The sequence below is a fragment of the Ostrinia furnacalis genome, unplaced genomic scaffold, assembly GCF_004193835.3.
Source record: "Ostrinia furnacalis isolate ACB-3 unplaced genomic scaffold, ASM419383v2 OfSCF4894, whole genome shotgun sequence".
Classification (NCBI taxonomy): Eukaryota; Metazoa; Arthropoda; class Insecta; order Lepidoptera; family Crambidae; genus Ostrinia; species Ostrinia furnacalis.
The window spans coordinates 105,179-113,247 of NW_021135133.1; positions in this window are offsets into that span (position 1 = coordinate 105,179).

Below are 8,069 nucleotides of genomic sequence, written 5' to 3' on the forward strand. Positions count from 1 at the left end.
CAATTTGAAAGATAACGTTTATTGTTGTATCTCTTTACTAATAGATCCCAACACTGCAAATAATTATCACTGGTAATAGGAGTATGTCTTATTAATTGTTCTGCTTCTCCTGACAGTTGGCCTTTTAAGTAATGTAATTTTTGTACATCATCGAGTGAATTATTATTATGTACGAGTGAAGTAAACAAGTCTCTAAAGGTTGGCCACTCTGAATAATTACCAGAAAACTTCGGAATCGATATTTTAGGTAAATTAACAAAAGAATTATTGGACTCACATTTTTCAACATTTAAATTTGCAGATTTTTCTCTTTGTGCATAAGCCAATAATTTATTTAACTCAGTTTTCAAACATGATTTATACATTATGTAAGATTCCTCAGTCTTATCATAGATGTCGTTAATGACATATGAACTATTTTCCAATTCTTTGCCCTCGTACTGAAGAACTAACTTATTGTGATTTTTATAAAATAATCCCCAATCTCTTTCCACATTTTCCAATCTAGTTTCTAAATATTCAATAGTGATTCTATCCTTTGGACTTTTCCTATAATTAACTGCACCCTTTTCAATAGCTTTTTGTAAGTCTTTCTGAACGTTAATTAAACCTTCCATATTGAAATTACAATTAAAAGACTGTGCATAAACAAAATATTGCAATTTGTAAAATGTAACTTTTTACTAATATGACAATCTATGAAAATTACAAGTGTTTTCGCTTAACTTAAATATCAACAAAATCGGGCATGGATTCCCCGTTCCCTCGTTTTTTAGCAAATTATTCTAAGTCCTAAAACATGCATTTAAAATTTTACAAGTCCAATATTACTCACAATAGAATCTAAAATATTACAAGTTAAAAACTCTTAAGTAATAAGGTCCAAATTGCCTCGAANAAACATTTAAAGAAAATAAATAATGTTAATATATTTAAAAAAAATAATTACTAATTACTTATTTATTAGGACGAATTAATATTTATGTATACCATGATTGATACTTCTGGAGTCGGTGCCAAGATTATGAAACGTGTGAAGTTTGCTTGCACCGACTCCAAAAGTATCAATCATGGTATACATAAATATTAATTCGTCCTAATAAATAAGTAATTAGTAATTATTTTTCTACTTTTTAGTGTATGTTTTTTGGAGTCGGTTTTATTTTTTTTTATAAAAATTAACTTATTTCTGGCTTTTTAGTTAACTAATTATTACCTTGGTGTTATCACTGAAGGTAGGCAGTATATTCTTCATGTCAAGTGTAACATAATATTCTCTACAAAATACAGGTTACCATATCGGCAACCTAAAAAGACCTTAAACCGTCAGCCCACCTTAAAAACATGAAAGAATACAACTGTTGGGCTATTTGTACCTATAATATTTAAAGAATTATCCTCCAACTCCTAAGCGTTATGGAGTTGTACCTACCATGACCAGTTCATCGTGATGAGATGATGGCTATCTGATGCAAACACTTGAATAACTTTAGAAACTATACTTATCTATAAAATTAAAAGAATTACCTCCAACTCCTAAGCATTAAGGATTTTTACTCTCTATCATCAGCTCATCAATTTGAGATGATGATTTCCAGGAGCAAATACTTGAATAACTTAAGAAAATGTTTGAAAAACGATATACGTGCCTATAAAATTTGAGGGTTGCAGTCGATTTCCCTAGGATCCCATCATCAGATCCTGACTTGGTGACAATGGGACCACCTCAGAAGTGTACTCTATCGAACAAAAAAAGAATTTTGAAAATCGGTCCACAATTGACGGAGTAATCGGTGAACATACATAGAAAAAAAAAACATACATACAGTCGAACATATAACCTCCTCCTTTTTTGAAGTCGGTTAAAAAGTATTGAGGGCTTACCTGCTGGATAATAGTTTTTATAGTGTGGAGGATTTTTGTAAAATGGTCTAACTTTAATTTGACTTATTTTATTAATTTATTGTTGTGACATTATTGAAATTAATTTGAATTTAATGTGAACTAGATTTAACTAAAAAACAAAATGTGACATGTATAAGATAATATTTTTGATTGTTTTTTTTTTATTTGCAATTATAATATTGCTATTAATTATTGACATGGTTAATTTTGACATTGGTATAGATTCTGATTAATTGTAATTTTGCATGCTTATTTATTATGCTTATATTATTATTGTACCTATTTCCAGCACAATGTAATATTGTTTTTAAATGGAATAAACTTATGACTTAACTTATGACTTACAGAGTGCGCTCGCAACGCACACATAGACAAAGATCATAGACGCGATATCGCAAACCAGTCTAAACCACTGCGAGTGCGAGTTCCGCCCGCTTGAGACACGCGTCTGTGTGCTTATGAAAATAAAGTACATAAAGGTGATTTTCTTCTGATACAATCTATTTTGTGGCTTGGAAGACACTTCGTTGTCTGTTATTTTGTATGTATATCAAACCTTTCTCAGAACTTGTGGAGATAAACTCATTGAAACTTTGACATACCTTGACCCAGTTTCTGATGTGAACATTTTGGTTTCAAGTATGAATCTTGATAGAAGATGAGCACGTTTCAGCCAAAAATCTCAATTCATAAACCTGGCCTTAGATCGTATTTGACAAGAATCAATTTGTTTGTGAATCCAACCTACTATTTTCTTCCAAAAGGAGGAAGAGACGGAAATTTTAGGAAACATCCTAGTTTTTGATACTTGTATATTGAATTAGATCGACACGTAGGTATTAGATAGGTTTTTGTTGTGTAATGAGCTTTGACCAATTGTTGATACCTACATGACATCACCTATCTTCTTGTCATCATCATCATCATTTGAGCCATAGGACGTCCACTGCTGAACATAGGCCTCCCCCAATGCTTTCCATGTTGATCGATTGGTAGCGGCCTGCGTCCAGCGCTTCCCTGCTACCTTTATGATGTCATCGGTCCACCTTGTGGGTGGACGTCCTAGCCTGCGTTTACCGGTACGCGGCCTCCACCCCAGAACCTTGCTGCCCCATCGGCCGTCAGTTCTGCATACTATGTGCTCTACCCATTGCCACTTAAGCTTGCTAATCCGTTCACTAAAACATTTGGTCGCTTGCTCCAGATCCTTGCGCCACACCATAATTTCTGGATTCCGGAATGTGCGTAATGCGAGTCGTTCCTTAAATTGGATTGATGTAATTCCTTCTTATATCCTCCTTTTTTTGTTCGCCGGATATCGTAGGGGTCATTCGATATGATAGATGTATTTTCTACACCCATAAAGTTAAGTGTTTGGCTTTGTTGTTTGACTGAGTTTTATTTTTTATTTATTTCGGATTTTCGGAAGGATACGATGCCAGTTCCAAATTCTCCGGAGCGTTCGGATTGGAAACGAAAAGGGGAAATAAATAACAAAGCAATTTGGCTGATTATTTAATTTTGAGCCACGGATAAAGCTTTTTCAAGTGCTTTTTACTTGATTGAGTTATTTGTACATTAAACAGAGAGGATAAGTGGTTCAGAGCGCTTTCTGTTGATCGTATTTATGTTGGTAGTGATCGTTAAAGCGATTATAAAATCGCCTCATAAAATGTATGGTTCTTCTTTTCAATTGGAAGATAATGTAACTAAATAAGTATATTGTGTATGATAAGATGTTATGCGATTACTTAACTAGTTATTTGCTGCAAATAATATTAAAGAATTGGTAAGTATTAACACTTTTGGAGGAAATATGTTTATATGCCATGGAACGTTGCCAAAAGTTACGTTCAATGGTCCACAGAGGCGTCGCCCACTACAACGAGTCGTGTGTAAGCTCCTATCATGTAGGCAACATAACTAGTGGATAAAGTCGTCCTTGTACTCGTCCTACTTCCTACTAATATTATAAATGCGAAAGTTTGTGTAGATGTCTGGATGTTTGTTTCTCTTTCACGCGAAAACTACTGAACGGATTTTGTTGAAACTTTACAGTATTATTGTTGATAATCCAGGTTAACATATAGGCTATAATTTATTACGATATGTGACAAACTAAACTTCAATAAATAAATAAGACGTGGGTAAAAAGCGCTATCTATCGTCATTGGTTAAAATCTAAAGCGCTGGACGAAAAATTTTGACGTTCGTAAATTATTCATGCGGGGGAACCCGTGAAACGCCATCTATCAACATCATTAGTAATTAAACGAGGTCCACGCGTACGAAGTCGCGGGCGGCCGCTAGTATTCCTCATAAAGTAGTAAGTACTTATCCAAGACGATAATATAAAAAAATACATTATACTAAATTACCTATTGGGTTCCACACTTTTGCTTGTGCAGTTAGTCGGCGATCTTATATTATTGTTAATTAGAATTCCGCCCGCGGCTTCGCCCGTGAGAAAAAAGTGATGTTTTTAGGGATTTCCCGGAAATTATTCGAATTTTTCTCGCCGTAAAAACCATCCTTGGACTTCAACAAACATTTAAAAAAAATTTGGTAAAATTGGTCCAGCCGTTGTTGAGTTATGCGCTTACGAACACATTTTGCGATTCATTTATATTATACACTAGCTGACCCGGCGAACTCTGTTCCGCCTTAAAGGCAATAAATAAGCCATCGCAACTTTTCCTTATTTGCTCACCGTTTAGACCTACCCTGGACTACGACAAACATTTTAAAACCAAAATCAGCTCAATCGGCCCAGCCGTTCTCGAGTTTTAATCAGACTAACGAACAGCAATTAATTTTTATTTATATAGAATTACTGAGCAAGGTAATTATTTAAAGTTCAGCCCATCTATAAATTCTCAAACTCAAAAATTTAAGGACTAGTAAAAACTACAGTGAGATCAACAGTAATTAATAAGTTAGTCTTTCACAGATTTTATTGTAAATTCTAAATAACACTCAGTTTGTCATTGAATTTATAAAAAGTAGCAAAACATGCACAAGAGCATCAATCATTTTCTTCATTTTACTCAAAAAAGTCTGCCCCTTCATTTAACCCTTAGAAAAGATAAGTAGTAGTAGATTCATAGTCTCAAGTGAGTGAACTTTAATTGCAAGAATGTCTAGCATTCCTGAGTAAGACCGGCACGGGGCTGTTTGTTTTTGTTAAACCCTTCGCACGTCTAGGGAAAAAATGGAATAGTGTGTATGGTGTCTGAAGAGCCAAGAAAAAATAATATATTAATAGCAATTTTAGGCGTACATTAAGTTATGGTGATATTTTTTATGGATGAGCCTCTTTTTTCTTCAGATCATTGCAATAATTGCTTTATTTAATAATCATTAAAAGAAGAATTGAAATCTCTATAATAGTATAGACTCTATACTATCATGGCTACTATACCTAGAGCAAACTATCTTCTGAACTATAGAGGATAATTTCTTTCAGTGATATTATTGGTCGAAACCAATACCGCTACTACTAGCAGTATTACTGGAGAGGCATGTTCAGCTGTCTGTGGCTAAAATGATGATGATGATGATGATAAGGACAGGTCGAAAAAAAATACCTTATTTAATTTTAACCTAATGCATGAAAGGCTTTTCCGGCGGACACCAGAAAGACTCACCTTAGGGACGTATCTGTGTAACTTGTAGACGGTTGTACGGTTCTTTAGACCTTACCAAACAGTCAAAGGGTTAAGCACTCGGTAAAATACATTCTTGGGCAAGTTTCCTTATTTTGGCAAGATTTTTGTATTGTTTTACCTGAGAGGTTGTTTCTGAGCTAATATTTGTGCAGGTAATTGTTTCCATTTTGCTTTGTACTACAGATTTAATCCACTTCCTTAGAAGATAGTGAAATACATTCATGTATTTTATTTCAAAGAAAGAAAAAAAGTTTTCTTAATCAAAAATCTTTGTGTACGTACATAAACTTGTTTGTTCTAGATCTGTTCTTCAATACTTTTACTTAAATTGGAAAAGAAAGAAAAAGCGATGGCTCATAATAGTAGGATTATGTCAGATATAGAAATATTATTGTCTCTATTTTATTGTATAGGTACTCAACTACTGATCTTTTATTATTTTTATCACAAAAAAACAAAGATTTGAAATATTTGCAAAAGAGGTAGAGGTCAGAAGTCATCATGGCAAAAAAAATATAAAGGCAATCAGGAGTCAAAATCATAGCCCGTGAGAAATAGTTTTATCCCAAAATATGGATTTGATGTAAAACAAATAAATTGTGGAAAAGATTAGTGCCTAAAAAACTAGTCAAGTTTTATTGCGTCAAAGTTGTAGATCTCGAATGCTATGAACCGATTTTCTCATCAAAATCTTTATCATACTCGTAGTAACAAATAATTGAATTAACGAATATAACCTTCAATACAAAATTAAATGTACCTTTAACACATCAAAGCTACTCGTAGATACGGAGTTCCCTTAATTTGGTTAAACATTTACATGCCGTTTCCATTAGCTATTATATCTGACAATTCTCTGAATTAGGAAATAACATTTGTAACAGGAAAAGCAATCCTTCCCTCTCATCGCTTTTGCACCCCTGGAGTAAAATTTAATTAATTTGAAAACAACGTCACGGGTTGCGTGACAACCCTGACGCACAATTGAGATTGATGCAAAAGCCTCATTTAGCAAACGTCATTTATTTCCTGCAAATAGGCCTTTAAAAAGCGCTTTTTCACGTCCGAGTTACTTTAATGCTACCAAACAATAATGTTTTGAGACCATAAATAGGCCAGTGCTGAGAAAAAGCATCGCAAAAAACCGCTTTAAGACCAAAATAAACACCCATGTATTCCCAGAGGTACGAAAACGACCGAATGGTACATGTTCTCATGCGATGTGTACAAAAAAACTGTAAATTATGCCAAATTACACTAAATCTGAGACCTAAGTTCTGGGCATAATATGGGTTAACAAATACCTAGATAAATATTAAAATTTATTTGAAAGAATTGCAACATTTTTAGAGATTACAAAGTCCAAAGACAAGAGCGCTATCCTAAAATAGCAATTCGCTGTTCTATGTTTTTGCCCTGTCAATGAGATTATTTAATAAAGGGACAATATTATTTGATCCTCTAAAAACTAATTGATCTTTTTTGTATGTGCACTTTTAAAAATAAATGATGTTTTTTATTATATTTTATCCTTATATTAATTATTGGGTCTCTATTAGTTGATCTACGGATAAATTATGAATGATCTTCATTAAAGGTAACATAATATTTATGTTTAACATACTCTTTTAATATTTGGTAAACAAAAATAATATTTGATCCTCTTTTTTAGTTATTGATCTTTAATTTTGTTAATTTGATGATTTTTATATCAAGTTTGCCTTTTAATATTGATCACCTAATAAATACATTTCGATCTATGTATAACTTAACTTTAAAATATATTTGATCTAACAAAAAATATTATTGGTTAATATTTTTAATTAAAAAATATATTTTAATTTACGCGGTAGGTACTTTGTGGTTGAGTGACAATCGTCCGACATTAGTTACTGAGTTGGCCAAGGGCTTAGCGGCCAATAAGCAAGCAGAATGGTACATTGCCATGTTTGTTTAAATTACAAGCTTTGCTTAGTTTGGGACTAGAGGCGCTATGTAAAATGATTTCTTACTTCTGACATCCCTGAACCCGACATCATAATTTTTACCTCTTTATTTTTTTCAAATCGCAAGGTTGATTTTCTCTTAGTATACCGATCTCGACCGTGATCAGTGACCATAAAGTCATCTGTCAACGGGTCGATTAGACACGATAAAAGCACTAAACGATATTTGTTTACTTTTAGTGCGACATCGGGTCGTAAGGACCTGATAAGTTTTTTTTTTCCGAATATTTACTGTGTTTGACGAAACAATTGCAAAACAATATTTATCTTTCGTACTATTGAAAAGACCGAATATATCCATCCCACACCAACGCATCCAGCACCTAAGGTCAATTCGACCCGATAACGCAGTGTGAACGTGTTAAGTATGCTTTTTAATAAAAAAAAAATCTTTGAACATCAAGTGCCTTTAAATAGTTTCCATCCTTTGACTACAACTTAATAAAAATAAGTACCATAACATAATTATTTTGAAGATTATTTGATATAG